This window comes from Meriones unguiculatus, chromosome X (assembly GCF_030254825.1).
Source record: "Meriones unguiculatus strain TT.TT164.6M chromosome X, Bangor_MerUng_6.1, whole genome shotgun sequence".
NCBI lineage: Eukaryota > Metazoa > Chordata > Mammalia > Rodentia > Muridae > Meriones > Meriones unguiculatus.
This window is the reverse complement of record NC_083369.1, coordinates 90,554,143-90,578,503: the sequence shown is the minus strand read 5'-3', so window position 1 is coordinate 90,578,503 and position 24,361 is coordinate 90,554,143. Positions and strand designations below refer to the sequence as shown.

The following is a 24,361-nucleotide window of genomic DNA, read 5'->3' as shown; positions in this document are numbered from 1 at the left end:
TTTCTTTTTGGATTAATCTGAATTTTTTTTTTTTTTACATTGCCAGATCAAGTTAAAGAACAAGATTTCCCCCACTAGAAATTTTTACTTACAGATGGAAGGGGAGGAGGACCTCCCCTATCAGTGGACTTAGAGAGGGGCAGGAAGGGGAGGGTGGGGTTGGGAGGGAATGAGGAGGGGGCTACAGATGGGATGCAAAGTGAATAAACTGTAATTAATGTAAAAATAATAAATAAAAAAGAAAAAGAATCCTTAAAAAAATGAAATTCTTACTCACAAAGTTGAAAGAATTATACTGATTCTGAAGCTTGGGTAGGAAAGGGATAGTAATGACAGTGTTTGGGCCTATTCTGACTATTATGTCTATTTTAAACATAGTCATTTGAGACTTTAGTTTTTTTTTTTTCTAAGCACTGGTAATTACAATCCAGATTTTGATGTAATTTCATTACCATATAGTTCCAAATTTTTGTCTGATTTCTCTTGAAATGTATTTTTGTGTGCATTACTTACTTACATTTGTGTGATATACTTTCCAAATGGGAAATGTTTTCTTGGTTTTCTCTCACTCCCCCCCCCATGTCACACACACACACATGCTCGCCGTGAGGTGGCACATGCACACAAACACAGAAAGTTATTACTACTTTTTTTTTTTTCAATGCAGTTTATTCAGGAACCTTGAACAATCCTCGGACCCTGGGGAAAGTCAGCCCACAGCTTAAATAGCCTCTGGGTAGCCAACCCAGGCGTGCCACGTGGGCAATGCAGATAGGTCCACATACATGGAAGCAAGCCAGATCCTCAAGTAACTCTTGATCTAGTTTGTGGTTAGGCCACTAACAGTCTAGCCTATATAAATATGGTTCAGAATGTAGTCAGAGAGACCAGTAGCTACTGATTAACGTTTGCTCCCTTATTTCTTTCTTTTGAATGATCATGATTCCTTGAATATTTTTTTCTCTCTTTTACTAAGGCCAGACTCCTGAGGATTTTTTTTGTTTTTGTTGTTGTTGTTGTTTCTTTTGTTCTCACTTCTGCCATACTTTTTTTTTTTTTTTTCTGTAAGCATTCCCAATAATCTGATTTGATCTCCAGGGATCTCTGCCAAGTTCATAATTGCAGTGAGATTTTTTAAATGACATCATGATGCTTTTCTCTTTTATTTATTTATTTTTTTTTTGCTGGAAGTGAGGTGATTACTACATGGGAAGGAGCAACATAGGTTTTAGTCAGAAAACTGGGAAGCTCGGACTTCAGGTCAGATGGTGTTGCACATCTGGTACATATGTAGGTATTTACTCACATGTGACTACTTTGGTGAAGTAGCCTCTGCTATGCTCACTAATGTATACACAATATGGGATTAAGTTTTATATTCATTTTGGTGCTCATTGAGCCCTGGCACAATAATTGGCTGCAGTAAATTCTTTTAACTTTTGTTGTAAAGATAAGCAGTCTATCACTGCAATGTTCTAGGCTTCCCATCTTTTTTAAGCATTGGGCAGAAGGCAGAATGTGTTCTTTCCATTTTGCTCCTGGCACTCAAGTCTTTATTTTCATATTTTTTTTCTAGCTGTAGCCAACCTTATTGTTTTTTTCACAGTGTATCCTTTCATAGAATATAAGATGTGTTTTTTGCATCTTTAATGTGTATCTGCCTTTCTCATGCAAGTAAAGAGCTTTATTATTATTCATCTGTCCATTTTATTGCAGCCATTTTTTCACTTTTTATTATTTTAATTCTTTTTATTTATTATAATTTATTCACTTTATATCCCAGCTGTGCCCCCATCCCTCATCTCCTCCCAGTCCCACCAGCCTTCCCTGTTCTCCCCCTATGCCTTTCCCCTAGTCCACTGATAGGGAAGGTCCTCTTCCCCATCTATTTGACCCTTAGTTCTATCAGGTCTCATCAGGACTGGCTGCACTGGCTTCCTCTGTGGCCTGGTAAGGCTGCTTCCCCCAGGGAGAGGTGATCATAGAGCCAGTCACTGAATTCATGCCAGAGACAGCCCCTGCTAGTTGCCCTTACTAGGAAACCCACGTGGAGACTGAGTCTATGGGTTACATATGAGCAGGGGTTTTAGGTCCTCTCTATGGTAGACCCTATTATATTGCTGTTATCCATATGAATTAACCCATAAGTCAGAATAGCAGGCATCAGAATAAGGAGATGTACCTAGGTTAAAGGTGTTTGGGTATTAAACAAGTTTCAGCCCCTTGTAAGTCCTCTAACATTAATTTGGGCTGCTCCCATTCACATTAAGTTATGTCAGTCAATAGGCTGACAGTCTTGGATCCTTCTTTTTTATATATAATTATTTTTATTAATTACAGTTTATTCACTTTGTATCCCCCCTGTAGGTCTCTCCCTCCTCCCCTCCCAATCCCACTCTTCCTCCCCTTTCCCCACCTGTGCCCCTCCCCCAGTCCACTGATAAGACAGGCCCTCCTCCCCTTCCCTCTGATCCTTCTTAACCTTGTATAGTACAGGGGATGGGTGTCTAGTATGAACAGCAAGCCTGGCTGATTTTTGACCAGAATTATTACCTACATCCCAAGGAACACTTCCTGTGTTGGAGGATCTGATTTCCCATTTTTCTTTTAATGTTTCCTAAAGGCCAGAATCTTTTAAAGAATTTTCTTTAGGAAGCCTCAGCTTTCAGACCAAATTTTTGCAATAAAAACTCCCTTATTCTGGCAATTAGGGGGCCCAGTCACAAGGAATGAACAGTATTATAAACTTTGTATTTCTATCTCAAAAGATAAATGCTCATATTTTTTTCTTTTTTTTTCTAGTACAACCGGACAGTTTGTAAAGTAGATATCAGCAAATAAAGGTCAAGATGGAATATGGGTTGCTGGTTTGTAGTCACACTAGCTAATACCTTCTTTGTATCTGTCTTTCTTGGTTGCCAGGTCCAGGCCAGAGGGCTGTGGGGATTGGACCATAATCCTGTATTCTTACCAAATACAAGTTTCAGGAGGAGGTAGAGGGGCATGGAGTGGTGGGAGGGCCTAGGGCCCAATGAAACCTAAATTTCAATGGGTCCCCATTCTGGAGACAGTCCATTTGGCAGCAGGGTTTGTGGCTTCCACTTTTTTGACCTGGTTGAGGTGATGCCACGGTATAATGTCAGCTATCTTCACAGCTATAGAACTGGAGAGAACCGCCATATAGAGGTTTCCAAGTTGATTTCAGTGTCCCTTTGGCTGTCTGCCTGACCCAGACAGAATCACTAGACTGGAACAAGGGGAAAGTGATAGTGGACTCATAAGTTGGCTGGGTCTCTGATAGTCCAATGGATAGCCTTTATGGAGTACTGGAGTGCCTGTAGTGACTTGAGAAAGTAAGGATTGGAGAGGTCTGCCAATTTCTGGTCTCTGAGTCTGGGAAGCTGTGGGAAAGGTCTTCCAAACATAATCTCATAGTGGGTAAATCTCACCCTATATGGGGTGTAGTGGGTTGAAGCAAAGCAAAGGAATGAGGCCTATCCATCCTTTGCTGGTCTTTAATGAGATTTTTTTAGAGTTTCTTATTTAATGTTCTGCTTATTTTTTTTAACCTGTCCAGAACCCTGAGGTCTTTATTCACAATGAAGTTTCCAACCTGTGTCTAAAGTATTAAGCTATTAATTGAGAGGTTTTGGCTATGAAAGCCAGGTCATTGTTGGACCTCATTGGTAGAGGGAGGCTAAATCAGGGACCAGTCCCTGGAGGAACAGCAATTTCTTTTTATCTTTATTTATTTATTTCTTCATTTATTTATTTATTATAATTTACTCACTTTGTATCCCCACTGCAGCTCCCTCCCTCATCTCCTCCCAGTCCTACCCACCTGCCTTCTACTTCCCCTATGCCCCTTTCCTAGGCCCCTGGTAAGGGAGAACCTCTTCCCCTTCTATCTTATCAGGCCTCATCAGGGCTGGCAACAGTTTCAACCTTGGTGAGGAACTGTTTTACTCACCAGGAAAAGGTGTCTTTAAAAACTAGCAAGTACTTTTATCTTCTCCCAGCAGGCTGGGTCTTGGTGAAGTCAGTGTTTCCCAGAGTTGAGAAGCTCTTTTTTTTTTTTATAGATCACATCATGGACAAGACTGATAAGAAAAGAATACCAATTGACAGTCTGTGAGCATGGTGGTAGACTTTCTTTCTCCCTGTCTTAGGGTCAGATCAATCAGTTCTGCTCTCTGGGCTGAGGCATTTGGGGTGGACCCAAATCGTTTTGGTTGAAGTAACTACTGCAGCTCCCACATACTGGATTTCATCTTTCATCTCCTGATAGTCATGAATGAGCACCTGTGCCTAGCCAAACTGATGATGGCGGGTTTCTCAAACTGGACTCGAGGGTGGGCCAGGAGTAAGGCCTTGTACTGGGTTACACAATCATTAGACAGTCAGCATTCTGGTGTTTCTTGGAGGAGGATCTCAACCTTGTCATGGGGTGCTGTGAGTATAAGATATTGATCCAGAGTTAACTTGTTAATTTGTTAGCAGTAGCTGCCACAACACTTAGGTGGGACCGTCCTGCAGCTATAGGGTCCAGTCATTTTGACAGGTATGGCACAGGGCATTTCCATGGCCCGAAAGTTTGTGTTAAAACCCCTTTTGTATTTTGTTTAGTCTGAGTCCAGATTAGGGGCTTATTGCCCCCAGCCACATTGTGCTTTGTGTTGGTGTATAGAGACCGTGCTATTTTTACAACTTTTGGTATTCAGATGCAACAGTATCTGCTGCACTTGTTTGTCAAATCTAAAACTTTCAAACCCGTTTCTTGGTCTTTGGAGTTGGGATGTGAAAGGTAAGAGCAATCACACTCTAAGACAGGCTCCTTTTGCCTCTCTTCAGCTGCCAGCCAAAATAGGTATTCTTCTGTAAAGTTGGGCTTTCTTGGCCAACATTTTGTAGCCCAAGGTCTGTAAGTGTTGCAGAAGTACCCCAGTGGCCCTTTTATAATCTATCTCCCAGGAAACCTCTGGTGGAAAAGCAGGAAGTCCACATTTAGTGTCTTTAAATCCTGGGGAAATCTGGTTCAGGTATGTTGCCCTCTGTAACTTCCCATTGTGTTTGTCTATTTAAAAGCAAAGATGATGCTTAAATCTCATTCAAAATGGCAAATAAGATAGACACCTTATGCAGTGAAAGAGGGGGAACAAGACAGGAGCCTACCATAGATGTCCTCTGAAAGGCTCTACCCAGCAGATGCTGAGACTCACAGCCAAACTTTGGGCAGAGCACAGGGAGTCTTATGGATGAAGGGGTGGGAGATAGAAGGACCTGGAGGATACAGAAGCTCCACATGGAGACCAACAAATCTAAAAATTCTAAGCCCAGGAGGCTCTGCAGAAACTAATGCACCTATAGGCAGCAGCTCAGTCTCCATGTGGGTTCCCAAGTAAGGGAAGGAGGGGATGTCTTTATCATGAACTCAGTTGCCTACTATTTGATCACTTCTCCCTGTTGATGAGTCCTTTCCGTGCCACAGAGGAAGAGGATCCAAACAGTCCTGATGACACCTGATAAGCTAGGGTCAGATGACAGGGGAGAACGCCCCCTTTCAGTGGACTAGGGAAGAGTCCATTGAAGAGAGAGGGAGGGTGGTCCCAGGAGGAGATGAGGGAGGGGGCTATAATAAGGATATAAAATGAATAAATTGTAAATACAAAAAACTTTTTAAAAAAAAGCAAAGATGAGATGACTTACTTCTGCCAGTGGGATGCTGAAGAACACATCTTTCAGGTCTAAGGCAGTGTGTAACCTGTTTCTGTGAAAGAATCAGACTCATGAGAATCAGAGGTCCCAGGTTTCTTCACAGGCAGCAGAGACATATTCCAAGATGACCAGCAGGGCACCAGGATACCTGTCTCTTCTAAGCCAGGCAATATGAGCTGCAATTTTCCCTTTTGTTTCCAGGATCATTTAGTGTTTTTTTAATCTTGACGGAACTAGCTTAACTGGTTAGTTGAACAATTACAAGATCTTGGAATTGGGCCAGTCCTGGGGTGTTAATTTCTTCTGACAGAGAGTGAGACACCAACATTTTTCTGAGTATTTGTAAGTCTAACTGAGTTTCATCATCAGAGAAGGTGATGGTGGTTTTCAGTTTATGCAAAAGTTCTTGTCCCAATCAGTTTTCTGCTGTTAAAACACCCTTTGAGTTACTTCTAGCAACTGGTTCCTGTTAATAGTTTTTTTTTAACTTTTATAACTTTATTTCTAGTATGTGGGGCTGACTTGGTGGCAAAAAACATCCTCTAAGCAGCTGTTTTTAATCTTTCTAAAAAGTACTTAGTGAAATTGCGTAAAGTCTCCTTGGTCAGTGTTGAAAAACGAAATTCTAATACTCACTCACAAATATGTTAAGTAGGCAGTGTTTTAAGAAAGTTGTTTTTTTTTTTTTTTTTTGAGACATGGGTTAGCTTTATAGCCCCCACTTGTCTGGTACTAACTGTGTAGCCTACACTCATCTTGAACTTGAAGCTGTCTTCCAGCTTCATGTCCCAAATGCTAGGATGACAGGTATATTCTACCACGCGTGAAAAAAAAAGTTATTTCTTTTAAATAGAAATGATCAAGGTTCTCCAAGTAGAAAGGCCAGTATAGTAAAAAATAAAAAAAGTCTGCACTTAATATTTTATTCTAAATATGTTTTCTAAACTCTTATTTTCCCTAATTTGATTTACTTTCTTCTGCTGCCACTACTCTCCTTACTTCCAATTTGAGGCAGTCATTCTATAATCTAATACACCTGTTATACTAGTGGTAAAATGAAATCCATCACATCCTTCTGGATGGTAAGTAACCAAATAATGATTCACACAAGAAATTTATTATTAGAAAATAATAAGAGGTATGTACAAAAAAAAGAGGAGTGTGCTTTTCTCTTGTTTAGAATGAAATGGAACCATCCTAAATGAACAAACATTAACAATGAACAGATTATATATATAACTACATGTAGGGGGTTATAAAGCAGCTAATAAAATATATGCATATTCAGGTTTTTGGCCTTTAAGGGTGTAAGTCAGGTAGTGAACAGAAAATATTCTTTAGACATATCATAAAAGAATCTATATTCAGGGAGGTGGTTGTGCACACCTTTAATCCCAGCACTTGTGAGGCAGAGGCACAAGGATCTCTATGAGTTCATGACCAGGCTGGTGTACACAGAATAGCCAAGGCTACATAGAGAAACCTAGTCTCGAGAAAAAACAAAACAAAATCTATATTTAGTCGAGTGTTAACAATTGTGGCTTTGTGTTAGGTATAAAGTCAGAAAATAAAAGTAAAGTAAAATGGGAAATCAAAATACAATGATACACATGTATGAAAATGTTTTAAGGAGATGAATTATTTTACAGGAACGTAGAAAAAATAAATAAAATAAAAACAAAAAAGAACAAAATCTACTATGTGATTATTGTCCACACTTCACTGTTTCTTGTTGATGGTAAAAGTAATAGTTTGTCAAGAGAATAGAAAGGAATTTATAGTTAAAGAAAAGTAGTGAGACAGACAACTGGTTTATTTAGCCTGCTAAAGAGACTTGGTGTCTTAGCTGTAACCACCTAAGTATTTTCTATGCCAGCTGGTTGCTGAATAACAGTACAGCAGAGGTCATGCCACATCCTTGTCTCTCAAGTAGTTTATGATCTGAGGGAAGTACTATGTACAGTTAAGAACCCAGCTAATAAGAATGAGTGTATTTGAGTCCTATTGAAACTGAGTGGACAGAGATGTTCTGGCTAATCAGCATGCTTGTCTAAGGAGGAAGACAATTGTACTGCATTTAATTATTTTCACAATTGAGTTTTGAAAATTGGACTGACACTTAAATAATGGCACATAGTATGAGCAAAGTCTTTGAAGTGGGAAGTTATTCAGCATTTATAGAGGGCAAGAGTGATTCATTTATATTCTCACTATAACAGTCTTGGAAGAGCAAAATTCTCTTGAGCTCCATCTCCGAAATACTTGGCTTAAGACCTGTGGTTCAGCTTTGCAAAAATGGCCTTTTAAATATCACCATCTACTGTAGAATTTAATCAGGTAAAAACTGATTGTTTATTCATTGTTAGAGTAATGTTACAATAAGGATAGCATTTGAATTTGAATCTGGCCTGGGGCACAGTAGTAGTTTTAATCACATAGTGGCTTCATCATCAATCCAAGACTTGCTTTGTTTTTTGTTGTTTGTTTGTTTTCTAATTTTATTTTATTAAATTTTTATTTTTTAAGTTTATTCACTTTTTATCCCAGCTGTAGCCTCCTCCCTCATTGCTTCCCAATCCCACTTTCCCTCTTCTCCTTCCATGACCCTCTCCAACTCCACTGATAGGGGAGGTCCTTCTCCCCTTCCATCTAATGCTAGCTTATCAGGTCTCATCAGGACTGGCTGCATTGTCCTCCTCTGTGACCTGGCAAGGCTGATTCCCCCCTCAGGGAGAAGTGATCAAAGAGCCAACCACTGAGTTCATGTCAGAGATAGTCCCTGTTTCCCTTACTAGAGTACCCCCTTGGATACTGAGCTGCCATGGGCTATATCTGAGCAGGGGTTCTAGGTTATATCCATGAATGGCCCTTGGTTGGAGTATCAGCCTCAGAAAAGACGTGGACCCCACGTTTCCAGATATGTTGGTTCTTTTGCTCTCCTTGTGGAGCTCCTGTCCTCTCCAGGTCTCACTATCTCCCCCTTCTTTCCTAAGATTCCCTGCACTCTGCCCAAAGTTTGGTTATGAGTCTCAGCATCTGCTTTGATACACTGCCGGGTAGAGTCTTTCAGAGGCCCTCTGTGGTAGGCTCCTGTCCTGTTTCCTGTTTCCTCCTTCTTCCAATGTCCATCCATTTGTCTTTCTGAGTGAGGATTGATCATCTTACTCAGGGTCCTCCTTGTTTAGCTTCTTTAGGTGTACAAATTTTGGTATGTTTATCATATATGTCTCATATCCACTTATAAATGAGTATATATTGTTTTCCTTATTTTTTTTAAGACAGGATTTCTCTGTGTAACCTTGGCTGCCCTGGACTCACTTTGTAAACCAGGCTGACCTCGAACTCACAGAGATCTGCCTGCCTCTGCTTCCCTGAGTACTGGGATTACAGACCTGGTTTTCTTATTTGTGAAATAGTAAAATTACTTATTCCAGGCTCACAGAACTCTGATGCTATGCAGAAGCTCTGCCGGGACAGGAGATATTCTAAAGAAAGACACTTGATCCTCCCTTAACCTATCAGATACCCATGTTCATGTATAAAACTGGTGTGTAAAACAGGAATTCAAAAGTTTACAGCTTGAAGCTAGTTTCCAAAGAAAATACAAAAAGGTTGCTACTTCCCACCTGTGAACAAAGAGGTTTACAGCTTGAAGCTAGTTTCCAAAGAAAATACAAAAAGGTTGCTACTTCCCACCTGTGAACAAGGAGGTTTACCAAGAACTGAATGGATAGGACTCCTCTACTTTACAAAAAACCTTATATTTTGAAATGGAGAATCCTTAAATCCCCATTTTCTTCAAAATGGTAACCAGGTCTCCCATCACCCTCCCGAAAGGGTGTTTCTTTGCTGTTTTTCTATTGCTATGAAACGAAACTATGGCCAAGGAAACATATAAGAGAAAACTAATTGTGGTCTTGCTTACAGATTCAAAAGGTAAATCCATAACCATCACAGGGATGAGTCTGGCAAGCTTGGTGCTGGAGCAGTAGTTGAATGCTCCATTCTAATCCACAAGCAAGAGGCATAGAAAGAATAAGAACGAGCCTGGTGTAGGCTTTTGAAACCCGAAAGCCCACTCCTAGGAACACGCCTCCTCTAACAAGGCCACACCTTCTAATCATTCTCAACCAGTTCTGCTGACTAAGGACCAAGCATTCAAATATATGAGACTGTAGAAGTCATTCTAATTCAAACCACCACAGGTAGTTTAGCCTATGCCACAGTTAAATTTGTAGATGTCACAACAGGCATGGCAGCTCTTGCCTATAATCTAGCACTTGAGCAATAGAAACAAGAGGATCATGTTTGAGGCTAGCCTAGGCTTCATGAGATCTTGTTTCAAAGCAACAAGAGGTATTGCTTGTGACAGGCCCTTCTTAAAGTAACTAAAACCCAAGTAGTTATGAAACATGCTTAATATATTGCTACCTTGGACTGTGTTCTAATCTTGGTCCCTACTTGCATTCTGCTTATTATATTTGCTTTAGACATGTACATATTCCACCTCAAAAGTGAGGTGTTAAGTGGAGAATTGTAATGGGCCTAGCAGAATTGAAGCAGTGAACCTCAAAGGAATTGTTAGTTTTACCAATAATCTCATACTGAGACTGAAAAGACCCTAGCCAGAGTGAGAACTTTTCTTCCTAGAGAGTTTCAGTTTTCAGAACTTGTCAGACCACCTTAGAGGATTAGACTGAAACCCATTCAATGAAAAGTCAATTGAGTGGTAAGTGGGACCACTGAAGTGGGACTGCTTAGATTTGTGTGTCCTTTACCTTCTATTTAAACTTTAATCTTACTTCAGGCCCTCTAAAATGGATTTGGTGGTAGTGGAAGGGTTTGTTTGCTGGATCACTTTTTCCCTCTTCCCAATGTGGACATATTGAATAAATTTTCTTTTTCTGCTTTGTTCTAGCCTTTGCCTCATATACGGATTTCTATAAATTGTAAAATAACCATAGACACAGTGGGGATTAAATTAGAAGTTAGACACTCACCCTTCGCCGAATTGTAAGTAAATCCATTTTCCTTTACCCAATTTTATTTTCTAATTCAGAATTATATAAAAAACCTGAGCCAAATAAGTTTATGAACTCAAGTGCCTAGAAAATAAAGGGTTATACACTTGTTGAGAGCTGGGATTATTAGTGTGCTCTGCTCTGTTGGCTTTACAGAATTTTTGTTGTTTGTTTTTTGTTTTTGTTTGTTTTGAGACAGGATCTCACTATGTAGCTTTGGCAGGCTTTGAGCTCATACATCTATGTGCCTGTGTTTCTGGAGTGCTTGGACTAAAGCATTGGATTTAAAGCATATCTGGTTTTATAGAGATCTTAATACACAGATGAAGTGAAATGGTATAATGGTCTTAATGCAGAGCTAAGACAGCAAAAAGAAAATTTCAAATCTGCTTTACACTTATTCCTTACCTCAACTCCAATGAATAGAAAAGTGTGTATCTGAGAGAGAAAGAAAAAAAAAGGATTAACAGAAATATCTTCACTCTTCTGAAAATAGAGTAACAAAGTAACACAAACTAAGAAAAAAAAATACCAAAACTTTGGTACATCATTTCCAGATGGAACTCCAACACGAGCTGTGAAGGTTTCTTTTTATCTGTGACTTTATGATAACAGATATCCAGATTTAGTTTGATTGCCAGCTTCCAGAACAGTACAGATTGAGGGAATCAACATGGTAAGCTTTCCTCAATCTGCTGATAAGTAGTAATTATTAGGGATCCCAAGCTTCCCCCAAATGAACTATAATCTTTGCCCTTAATAATTTAGAATGGAATGGCATTCTAAAGTCTCTTGGCTCATGTGCTTCCTTATCAGCATTTCTTTCAGGACTGGTGGCTTTCCTCTTTGGAGAAAAGCCAACAAAGTGAGTCAGATCTTTCAGGTTTGTTTTTTTTTTTTTTTTTTTAATGGAATGACCATTGGTCTGGATGGGGTAGGTTCAGAGTGTTGCCTTTTTTCATGGTCATTCAATGGTTGCATTTTCTGTTGTTTGTCTAGCAGTTTTAGGCAGATATTTGTGTGGGCTAATTTCTAAATATATAAAGATTGTTTATATTATGATTCTGTACTGTATTGTTGTTGGCCTATTTAGAGATACAAAATGTTTATTATAAAATATGTTATTCTGCTTATATGAATATTGAAGACATTTTCATTGCTTTTCTTTTGAAGATAGCCAAGTAAGCTTTTTCCCTAGTTTCAAATGATAAGTGATGAAGCTTCTGGGCAATGATTTTCTCTTTATGTTAGTAATATCTTGGCTCATATAACTCATATTTTTTGGCACTGGCTACTAGGGGTTGTGTCTCTTTTATCAGTATTACAGAACCTTTCAGTCAGTTTTTTTTTTTGTTTAATTTTCTTTTTTTTTTAAATTTTTCATCAATTACACTTTATTCATTCTGCATCCCCCCCATAAGCCCCTCCCTCCTCCCCTCCCAATCCCACCCTCCCTCCTCCCTCTGCTTGCATGCCACTCCCCAAGTCCACTAATAGGGGAGGTCCTCCTCTCCTTCTTTCTGATCTTAGTCTGTCAGTTCACATCAAAAGTGGCTGCATTGTCCTCTACTATGGCCTGGTAAGGCTGCTCCCCCCCAGAGGGAGGTGATCAAAGAGCAGGCCAATCAGATTATGTCAGAGGCAGTCCCTCTTCACATTACTATGTAACCCAATTGGACTCTGAACTGCCCTGGGTTACATCTGTGCAGGGGTTCTGGATTATCTCCATGAATAGTCCTTGGTTGGAGTATGAGTCTCTGGGAAGTTCCCTGTGTTCAAATTTTATTGTTCTGTTGCTCTCCTTGTGGAGACCCTGTCAGTCAATTTTTATATACAAAATTGAATATTTTGTATTTTACTGTCTTAATTTTTGTGTCATGTTTTCCTCAAATGCTTGTATTTATAAACTTCACATTATCTTCTTTTATGATATCATTCACCTATATCATCTCTAATTTATTTGAAAATCAGATGGATAAAGTGCATTTTGTAATGAAATACTAAGTTTAATATGTTGAATGGATGTACAGTATTTTTTTAAATTTGGTGATAGTGTGTGGCACCAAATTAGATGAGATCAAAAATATAATTGGGTCTATAGACACACTATTTTGAGAGTTATAGCAACAACTAATAATGTGCATATAATACCCCTACAACACTTGTAAATGCATACAGATTACATCTTGAGTCTTTTCAAGCTTTCCTGAGTCTCTGTACATTTCATCAGGAAACCTTTAACGAGAGAGGAAACAGTATCCTACAACTATTTCACAGCTGACTGAGGAACAGAACATACTGATCTAGTAGGAATTTCCTCACTGATTTCGGTTATATCACACTTACAGTCTATGGTCTAACTCTGCCACTGTCATACTAGGTCCATTTCCCATTGGATAACTTTATTTTTGTAGATTGTTTCAGGTAGGCATTTATCTGTAAATTGGTTAACTTAATTTACTACTATAATAGCCATCTGTTTCATTTTAATATATATATATATATATATTTCCAGATATCCATCTGTCTGTCTATCTATCTAAATCTAGATCTAGTTCCAGGTCCCCTGGAACACACACACACACACACACACACACACACACACACACACACATATATATATATATATATATACACTTGCTTCAAAGGATAAAAAGGATAAGGTAGCTGAATCTACAGATTTCCACATCTGATGGTGTCATTTGTTTGTCCTTAGGAAGTAATCAGAAGTAAAAATTAAAATTGCTTTTTTTAAAATATGGATACACTGTTAGTACTGCTGCTGGTGGTGGTGGTGGTGGTAGTCCTGGTGCTGCTACTACTACTACCTTGTCTCATTATGTAGTTTCAATTAGGTCTCGTTTCTGGCTGGCTTGAAATTATATAGACCAAACTAGCATGGAACTCATAGAGATATGCCTGGCTCTGCCTCACAAGTTCTGGGATTAGAGCATACACCACCAAGTCTGTTATATTATATTTCTTTATTTGTTTGTATTTTTTGGAGGGGGGTTCTATGTAACATTGTACAATCATTTTATGAGTATAAGTGTTTAGCCTGCACGTATGTCTGTGTACCACATGTGTACCTGGTGTCCAAGGAGACTAGAAGAGTGGCAGATGCCCTGGAACTAGAGTGATAGTTTTGACCATCATATGGGTGCTGCAAATTGAACCCAGATCTCTGAAGAGTTGCCAGTGCTGGTAAGGACTGCCAGTTTTAAATGATTAGATTTACCAAACTTTAGTTTCAAATAGTAAAACATTTAGGACATGGTTAAGTTATTGTACATGAATATAATATAGCCATTAACAATCACGCTGGTGAAATTTTAATTTTATAGGAAAGTTCTTAGAATGAATTGTTCTAAAAAGTAGATTACAAAATAGAATATCATATAGCTCACCTTCTTAAAATATATTAGCATGATTCAAGTATAGTGATAAATATGAGTCTATAACATCAAAAAGATAATGTGATTCCTGACAGCATTAAACAAAATAGGACTTCATGAGATTACATTTTCCTTTAGGAAATGGCGATTTTTAGTTAAATATGGTTAAGCTTATTTTCTAGATGATAGAATTTTCTTTTACTTTCTGCTTTTTCTATGATGATTCATAGCTTTCTAGTTCAGATTGAACTGAACTAGAACTTTTTAGATTGAAAAGTTTAAAACCAAAACAGATAATTAAAACCTAGCACTGTCCATCATGTTTTAGATTTTCTTTGTATTTTTGGTTAGTGCCACAACAATAAAATCTTCAAGGAATCCAAATCTTCAAGGAATCCATCAAAAATTTCCTGTCACTGCTTTTGCAGGGCTAGTTATTAGTTTGCAAAAGGAAATAACACTTCTTCAGAGTCTTTTAAATTTGATTTTATGAAGAAACCTTCTCTAGTGCTTTTATGAGTTATAATTCTTATTGTTTGTGAAGCATAATAGTTTAATTATTTGGAACACATTTCTCTTAAATATTTTTAAAAGATGTTTAGGAAGTAGATCTTTGATAAGAAAAATATTTTCATTATTAAATATTTTTGAGGTGGTTGGGTTTGAGCCTAGAGCCTTGTCCATGTTAGGCCAACACTCTACAATGAGCTATAGCTCCAGCTGTCAAATATGTTTTCTGGGTGTGCTGGATTTTAAACTCATCAGAAATAGTTATTGAAGGAACTATAAATCTTGTTTATTCAAGAGTTTCCTCCTTCAAAGTGATCATTCTCTGAAGATACATTGATTTTCATTTTATGTCTCTGTGTGAGTAACTGCACATATGTAAGTATGGGCACCATGTGCATGCCTGTTAGCCACAGAAGCCAGAAGATGGCATTAGATCCCTTGTAACTGGAATAACAGATACTTGTGAACCATCTAATATGGGTATTGGGAGCCTGAATCCAGGTCCTGCAGAAGCAACAAATGGTCTTAACTGCTAAGCCATCTTGGCAGTTCCATATCCAGTCTTTGGAATTGAGGTTAATGCTTTAATTTTACATGTCAGGCAACTAAATTTTGGTTCTCTCAATGGCTTTACTGTATTATTCTTGCGTACTTTCATTACAGTGACATGATATCTTAGATAGTGATGTAATGCATAGCTTAGAAAGGACTCCATGACATATCAAAGACATATCCAAGACATATCAAGACATATCCATTTTATATGCCATTTGCAAATTATTCATTGTCTGTTATGACATACAACATGATATTTATTTTAATTTTATTGTGGCAATTTATTCTGGTTTACTTTTCTTGAGTTCTTGTTACATATGGTCTAAATTATTTTTAAAAATACAGTAGCTGAACCTCTTTAAAGATCACATTTTAAAACTACCAGCATTTTATATTCCAGGCTAAAATTATGTTCTGTGCTGTGCCTACAATTTTTAAAACCAAAGTCACATTATTTCTTCTTTTTCACTTACATGTGGTGTCCATTAGGCATTTATCTTTTCCAATAATATTAACTTTCTTTAACTGGTTGTTCTGCTATCTAAAGAGACTTATTAAAATTTAATAAGTAAACTAAAAATAAGCAGCTAATGACGTGTATATTCTGGTAACTCATAAAAAAAGAAAAAAGGAGGAGGAAAGTAAAGCCTCGTGTTGGCTTGTGAGGTTAAAGAAAGGTTAATATATCCTACTGGCTAATTCAATACTATCTATAAAGGATGGATTTTTGACCCTTGAGATATGTATAACACATACGGGTATGATGTACTTCTGTTTATGGAATATTTAGTGTTTTACTCTAAGAGCACTGAACTGCCCTGAATTACACAGCACTATAAAACAGGACTAAACACCATTTTTTTCTCTTTTTAAATTTATTTTTATTTTTTATGATTTATTCATTTTATATCCTGATTATAGCCCACTCCTTCATCTCCTCCCAGGCCCACCCTCTTTCCCCATCCCCTAGTCCACTTAAAGGGGGAGTCTTCCTCCCCTGCCATCTGATCCTAGCTTATCAAGACTCATGAGGATTTCCTGGATCCTATTCCTCTGTGGCCTGGCAAGGCCTCACCACCAGGAGGAAATGATCAAAGAGCAGGCAACTGAGTTCATGTCAGAGACAGCCTCTGCTCCCCTTACTCAGAAACCCACACGGAGACTGAGCTGCCTGTAGGCTATATCTGAGCAGGGAGTCTAAGTTCCCTCCACGCACGGTCCTTGATTGGTGCAAAAGTCTCTGCATGATTACCTAGGCCCAGATTTGGAGACTTTGTTGCCCTCCTTGTAGAGCTCTTGTCCCCTCTAGGTCTTTCTATCTACCTCTTCGTCCACAAGTTTCCCTGTGCCCTGCCCAAAGATTGGCTTTCTCTGAAAGCCTTTGTTTTTACAGTACCATAGGGTATGTTTATAAAACATGACCTTTTGCTTATTTTAAAAGTATGTCGTCCAGCCTGGCTTGATTTGTCATGTATGTAATTCCAGAATTTGGGAGTTTGAGATAGCATGATGAGGAGTTCACGGCCAACTTTGGCTACATAGCAAGTATGAGGACTCCCTAGCTTACATTAGACCCTGTCTTAAAAAGCAATGAAACAAGGCCGGTGAGATATCAGTGGATAAAGGCACTTACCATGCAGAACTGGTGCTCAGACTGTGTTTATTCATATCTACTTAAGGAGGAAATAGTGTGCTCCACTGTTGCTTCCATTGTTTATGTTACCAATGTAGCCTGTTTTTCTAATGACAAAGTTTAAAACTAGACAATCAAGATAATGAATAAGCTGTCACACTCCCCTGCCTGTCTTAAAAAGCTTTTTTAGTTCCTTTGTAATTTCTCCTTTCATTGTTTTCTGAGACATAAACTCCGAATGTAACCGAAGACTGTCCTTAAAATGGTTCTCTTTCTTCAACTTCATTGATGTTCAGATTAAAGGCATGTATCACTTTGCCTGATCTTATTATCTGTGAGTAAATGTTTTCCACTCTTCATATACATTTGTACATATGTACATGATTTTGTATGTATGTCAATATTTATCTCTAATAGAGAGAATATCTAAAAGATGAATAATTTTATTTATTTACGGCTCAATCTAAATTTTGGTTTCATGTACAGATTTCCTCCAGCAGATTTATAGTGTCATTGACATCATTGAGCTATGTTAAGTTGAACTCTGTCCTTTCACATACTACTGTGATCTTAAGAAAATCACTTAACCGTTATATGCCTAATTTCTTATCTATAAAACAGGAGTAAACATAATACTAGGTTTAAGTCATAAGATTACACAAATAAAGTATTTAGCCGTCTGGTAACAGTATGCTACCTTGTTATCTGTTGTTATTATTTTCATAGGTTTTTATGTTAAAGTCTTCTTTTCAGTTTCTCCTGATACTACCAATACTACAATTTGAAAGGCTTTACATTTAAATAACCTACCAGAAAGGACCTCATTCTTTTTATTCTTATTTCATTACTATCCCACTCTGAGCTGTGCAGAAAGGAAAGAGAGGAGTATTAGGGAGATAGGCTTTAGGGTCTTTTCACATGCTTACAGATATCTGATATCAGATGCTTTAAAAAAAAAATCCAAGACCTCATTCAGGAAGGCAAAGAGGATGGACATTAGAAGGGGGAGAAAGCAGGGAACAGGACAGGAGCCTACCATGGAGGGCCTCTAAAAGACTCTACCCAGCAGGATATCAAAGCAGATGCTGAGACTCATAGCCAGACTTTGGACAGAGCGCAGGGAATCTTATGAAAGAAGGGGAAGATAGAAAAACCTGGAGGTGACAGGAGCTCCACAAAGAGAGCAACTGAACCAAAATATCTGAGCGCAAGGGTCTTTTCTGAGACTAATATTCTAAGCAAGGACCATTCATGGATATAGCATAGAACCCCTGCACAGATGTAGCCCATGGCAGCTCAGTGTCCAAGTAGGTTCCCAAGTAGTAATGGGAACAGAGACTGTCTCTGATAAGAACTTAGTGACTGGCTTTTTGATCACCTCCCCCTGAGGGGGGAACAGCCTTACCAGATCACAGAGGAGGACAATTCAGGCAGTCCTGAAGAGACTTGATAGACTAGGGTCAGAGGGAAAGGGAAGAGGACCTCCCTTATCAGTGGACTGGGGGAGGGGCATGGAATGAGAAGAGGGATCTAGGGTGGGAATGGGAGGGAACAAGGGAGGGGGCTACAGCAGGGATACAAAGTGAATAAACTGTAATTAATAAAAGAATAAATAAATTTAAAAAAATTTAAATCCAAAACCTTATAAACCAAGATGTTAAAATGTGGATTGAATATTTCCATTAAAATATCCTATAACTAATTGCCTGATACTGGGTAAATTAACATTGGAGATATATTGCTTACAGTCTTTGTGGCTGAAAAGTCAAAGATCAAGACACTTGACATTTTAGTGTTTCTAACGAAATCTCTTTCTATCGGTGTCATTTGACTGAGCTAGTCTACCTTTCTCTTGAGCCCCTCCAAACCCAAGAGGGATCCTTAGCTTTCTTTCCTAGAATGCTGTTTTACCTGTGTCCTGCCAGCTGCTTCTCTGTTGTTCCTGCAAGGCCAGAGAGAAAATCCCTATGTCTTATTTTTAATTTTACTTTTTATATTAATTACAGGTAATTTACTTTGTACCCCAGCTGTAGCCCGCTTCCTCATTCCCTCCCGACCCCATCCTCCCTCCCTTATCTCCTCCCATGCCCCATTCCAAGCCCTATCTCTTACCTAGAGCTCCTTGCATGAGGGTTCTCCCAAAAACGAGAGAGACCTCTCAAAGGTCCAGTTGCTATGTAAGAAATCTTTAGCTCCTCTTCTACACCCTTGGCAGGCTGAACCATTTCATTGTCATGATAGAGGCTCCAAACCAAGTCAGTAGAGACCTGAACCATTTCACCTTTTTACTGGGGCAGCTCAAGGCTGACTTTGCTGACTTTGTCTGGAGTCATAAAGCAAAGACCACAAGACCTCTGCCAAACAACTTGCCTTGAAATAGGCAGGAACTTTCCATTCTTTAGCATTCTTATCTGTGGAGACTTTTCAGAAGCACACCCAAGCTACTTCTCTTCAGGACACACCAAACTGCATCTGACATCCATTTAAACTTTTATGTTTTACTAATAAATAAAATTTCTATGTACAGAACCAAATATCCTCCAACAGTGCTAGATCTGTATGTCTCAGTAATATTTATCCTAAGCTTCTTTATATGTCTTTTGCTTATCTATTTATGAAAATTCAATAGGTCACTTCTGAATTTTCTGAATTAATCAGGGGTTAGCAAAAACAGCCTACTGCCTATTTTTGTATAAATTAGAAGCCAAGAATTTTAAATGATTGAAAAATATTTTAAAATGTGTGACACACGACATTTATACAAAATTCAAACTTTTTCTTTTTTAATTTTATTTTTTATTAATTACAATTTGTTCACCTTGTATCCTCCTGTAGCTCCCTCTCTCTCCCCTCCCAATTCCACCCTCCCTCCCCCTTCTCCACCATGCCCCTCCCCCAGTCCACTGAAAGGGGAGGTTCTCTTCCCCTTCCTTCTGATCCTAGCCTATCAGGTCTCATCAGGAGTGGCTGCATTGTCTTCCTCAGTGGCCTAGTAAGGCTGCTGTCCCCTTTCAGGGGTCATTTCTATAGTTTGTTACAAAATTCAAATTTTAATGTTCTTTGCATGTATATTTGTCTGTATGTGAGGGTAGGGTGGTGGAGGGTACATGCTGCAGCATACATGTAGAGGTCAGGAAAAACCTTGCAGGAATTGGTTCTCTTAAACCATGTGGGTTCTAGGGATCAAACACAGGTTGTCAGGCTTGGGGACAATTGCCTTAACCCATGTACCATCTTACTGGTACCATTAAACCATAGCCCCGTACAAAATCACTTCTATGCCTGCTTTAATACCGTAACAAAAGAATTAGTCACAACAGAGACCTGTATAATGTAAATATTTACTCTTGTATATGCTATTAAAAAAAAGTCTACTGACCACTGGTATGTGGTATATATATACTAAGTGCTGTGTCTAAGGAAACTAATAAAAAGCAAGTATCAGAAGATCAGTGAGTCTTGCATGATGGTTTACTTCTATAATTCCATCACTTGGAAGGTTGAGGCAAGAGGATCACGAGTTCTAGATCAGCCTTGGCTTTATAGTAAAACCTTGTCTCAAACAGACAAATTAACATACAAATAGCAGTAATAAAAGCAATGAAAATGCTTATCTTAAACAATTATTATTTTACTGGTTCTTGTTCTTTCCTCCGTAATTGTTTTCCTTTTAGTATCTACCACTATTGCTCATTATTTAAGATACATATTTTAATTTTTTAAATAAAATGGCACAGAAATCATTTTGTTCTTTTCCTTTTTAGGTTGTAACTTTCATGAAATCAGAGATTTTTTTTGTCTGTATTGTATACTGCTTCACCCCTAGGGACCTAGGCATGTTAACAGATACACAATTTATATCTGAGTAGACAGATATTTATTAACTTGAAAAGATGACTGTGCAGATTTGACTGTCTATTGCTGTACCTAAGCTGAGGAAAACTGGAAAACAAGACAGAAAGTGCTCTTTGTTTAACTGGCTAGCACTGTGCCATAAATTTGACAAGGTATCTCAAAGTTCAGCAGTATTTGATATGATTTTGGTGTTTCTACCTAATGAAGAATTACATGCATGCAAGTATATATGTGATTTCCTACACATTAAATTAAAAGTATCTATAGTGGTATAGTATTCTTATGTAATAGTTTATGATATTTTAAAAGTAAATATTAATACATAATATTCACTTATGACATGTCTGCATTTCAAGCTTTTATGCCAGTGGAGCTGGTGAAGTAAACAACACATAGGAAATAACTAAAGGTTAGTGAAATTTAGAAGAGTTCAACAAGCTCTTAGGGAGTAGATTGTTTAACAACACAAGGGTATTGCTTAATGGTTTTCACCACAGTTCAAACAGATATCTCAATGCTGTGCCAATTTATAAAGCTTTGTATCATTGATTTTCATCTTTATACTTTTCTCATTTACTATGCTAAATTTGTATCGAACTTTTAGTTTTTCTTAGTTAAGTTCCTTTATTTACAGCTTAAAATGTATAATGAACGCACACGTGACACAAGCTTTACTCTGGCAGTGATCACATCTTTCATATTAGCCTTTAGCTTGCTAATGTTCAGGAAAGTTACTGAAACATGATATTATATTAAGTAAATACTTGGTTTTGGCTTTTGAGACAGATCGCATGTATTCCAGACTGGCCTTCAACTTGCTAGATACCCAAGAATGATCCTCCTGCCTACACAGCCTATTTCTGGAATTACAGGTATGCACTACTGGGGCCTGGGAATCAAAGCCATAGCTTTGTGCATGCTAGTCAAGCACTCTACCAAATAAACTACATCTCATTCTTTAAATTTGATAGCTTCTAATGATTAAATATTTGATTGAAATAGTACCAGATTTGGTGTCAGAAACCCTATGTCAAGATCTTTAAATGTATTCTAAATCTTCTTTCCCATTAATTAATTGATTTATTTACTTTACATCGGGATAAGAAGTTACCCTCCCTTCTCTCCTCCCAGTCTCTCCCTCTTGCCTCTCCTTCTGTCCCCCATGCACCCACCCCTTTCTTCTCACAGAAAGGGAGACCTCCCATGGATATCAATCCACCTTGGTATATCAAATAGGACTGGGCACATCTTCTGTTGAGACTAGACATGTGTTCTAAATCTTGATGTATATGTTAGTAACACTGGTATAGTTTCAGTCAGCTTTCCTTTTCTGTGATGAAATACCTAAGAAAATAAGCTTAAAGGGGGAAGAATTCATTTTGGTTTGAGAAGCTTCACTCCATAGGCACTTGGTGCTATTGTTTCTCTTCCTGTGGTAAGCCAGTGGATGTAGTGGAAGAATGCTGCACTCTTATGGCTGCCAGGAAGCAGAGAAAAATGGAGGGGACAGGGACCATCCTTTGACATGCCTCCTAGGACCTATTTCATGCCATTTGGCTTCATGTCCTTAAGCTTTTTCTACTTTTCAGTAATGCCATTAGCTGGCAACCAAGCCTTTATCACATGACCTTGGTGGTTCATTTTCAAATCCAGACCATCACAAGTATCTCTGTGCAGACTTGCAAATTATAATATTAATTCATTAAATATAAATTTGTTGAGACATTAACCTATGCCTGAAATGTTCTTTCTCACCTATTAGCTATATGAACAGGAGGAATTTGATTTCTTCAAAATTTATCAATAGGTATCATTGTTTCTAACTCATAGGGTTGTTTTGGGCCCTGATAAGATGGCCCAAATGAAATTTTCTTGAAACAATGCACATGCATGCAACAAATAGCAGTTGAATATTTTTTATTTTTTTTCATTTTTTATGTTAATTACAGTTTATTCACTTTGTATCCCAGCTGTACTCCCCTCCCTCATTCCCTCCCAATTCCACCCTCCTCTCATCTCCTCCCAAACCCCTCTAAAAGACTACTGATACAGTTGAATCTTTATTATTTGAATGATGCAGCATCAGAAAAAAAAGGAAGTGAAGCACAACATACCCAAACTTATGGGACACAATGAAAGCAGTGCTAAGAGGAAAGCTCATAGCACCAAGTGCCTTCAAGAAGAAATTTGAAACATTTCATACAAGCAACTGAATGGCTCACCTGAAAGCCCTAGGAAAAAAAAAAAAAGAAGAAGAAGCACATACCCCAAGAAGAGTAGACATCTGGATATAACCAAACTCTGGGCTGAAATCAATAAACTGGAATCAAATAAAACTATTCAAAGAATCAATGAAACCAAGAGCTTTTCTTGTTTGTTTGTTTGTTGTTGTTGTTGTTGTTTTGAGAAAATCAACAAGATAGACAAACCCTTAGACAAACTAACTAAAAGGCAGAGAGAGAAACTATCCAAATCAACAAAATCAGAAATGAAAAGGGGGACAAAATGACAGACACTGAAGAAATCCAATCATTAGGTCTTACTTAAAAAGCCTATGCACCACAAAATTTGAAAATCTAAAGGAAATGTATCAAAGTGTATCAAAGCCAAGGCTGAGACTCATAACCAAACTTTGGGCAGAGTGCCACCTGAGTGCCTAGTGCCTGTGAAAGTCAGAAGAGGGCATCAGATTCCCTGGACTGGAGCCCATATTTAAGTATTGAAAGTTATATCCAGCTTCTCTGGAAGAACAACAAATGCTCTTCAACTGCTGAGCCAATGCTCTAGCCCTTCTGTTTATTTTAAACCATCACTACCCTGATGTTCCAGTTTCAAATTTGTCCACAAATTTTCCTTAAGAGGATCTCACATAACTGTCAAGTGCTCATAATCTTTTCCTTTCATTAATTCTGTTTTATATCATATACCTCATATCCTCAAATTTTCTTTCTTCCAGAGCATTATCAAAATTGTTAGGAAAACAGACCAGAATAGAGGGCAGACAGTTCTGACAGGGAAAGAACCAAGTGTTTGTGTTTTTTTTTTTAATAGTTCTACTAAAAACATGAGATGAGAAGTAATTCAAAATAATATAGACACGACTGAGCCTCTGAATTGTTATTTAGCATGCTTTGTATGGAAGCATATAAAACTATTTCCTCTCTGTGGATTGTTATGCTTGCTGACCCTCAGACAATGACATTCCCCCCTGATTCAGTATCCTGCTATCTTCTGGTTATACCAAAAACTAAGAAACTTGTGAATGACTTTAATTCTTAAAAATATTTACAGTTAAAAAATGGGATGAGGTGGAATTTCCCCTTATTAAAAATATTTCTACTCAGGGAGGCAGAGGCAGGCAATCAGTGGTTGAGGCTACCCTGGTGTACAAAGCCAATCTAGGACAGGCAGTGTTACACACAGAATCCCTGTCTCAAAACACACCAAAAAATGTTTTTAGAGCTCCTAAGGAACTCATATTTAAAAACTACATGATAAGAATATTTCTCTGGCTTGCTGAAAAAGGAAGACAGAGCTGGGCATGATGAGGCCCACCTTATAACCCCAGAACTATGGGAGGCAGAGACTGAGGCAGGCATATCACAGTGAGATCAAGGCCAGCCTGGACTACAAAGTGATTCCAGGACAGCCAAAGCAGAAACCCTGTCTCGAAAAGC

At 38.2% G+C, this 24,361-nt stretch overlaps 1 protein-coding gene across 5 annotated transcripts in view; it reads left to right on the top strand.

The window, feature by feature from the left end:
* Positions 1–24,361, top strand: part of Prrg1 (proline rich and Gla domain 1) — a 123,100-nt gene that overhangs the window by 26,338 nt on the left and 72,401 nt on the right. For 3 of the 5 annotated variants that reach the window (XM_060374521.1, XM_060374518.1, XM_060374519.1), the window contains exon 2: positions 10,634–10,728. The exons of the other annotated variants lie outside the window; for them this stretch is intronic. The gene's annotated coding sequence lies outside the window, so the exon portion shown is untranslated. The remainder of the gene's footprint in view (positions 1–10,633; positions 10,729–24,361) is intronic. 5 annotated transcript variants of the gene reach the window in all.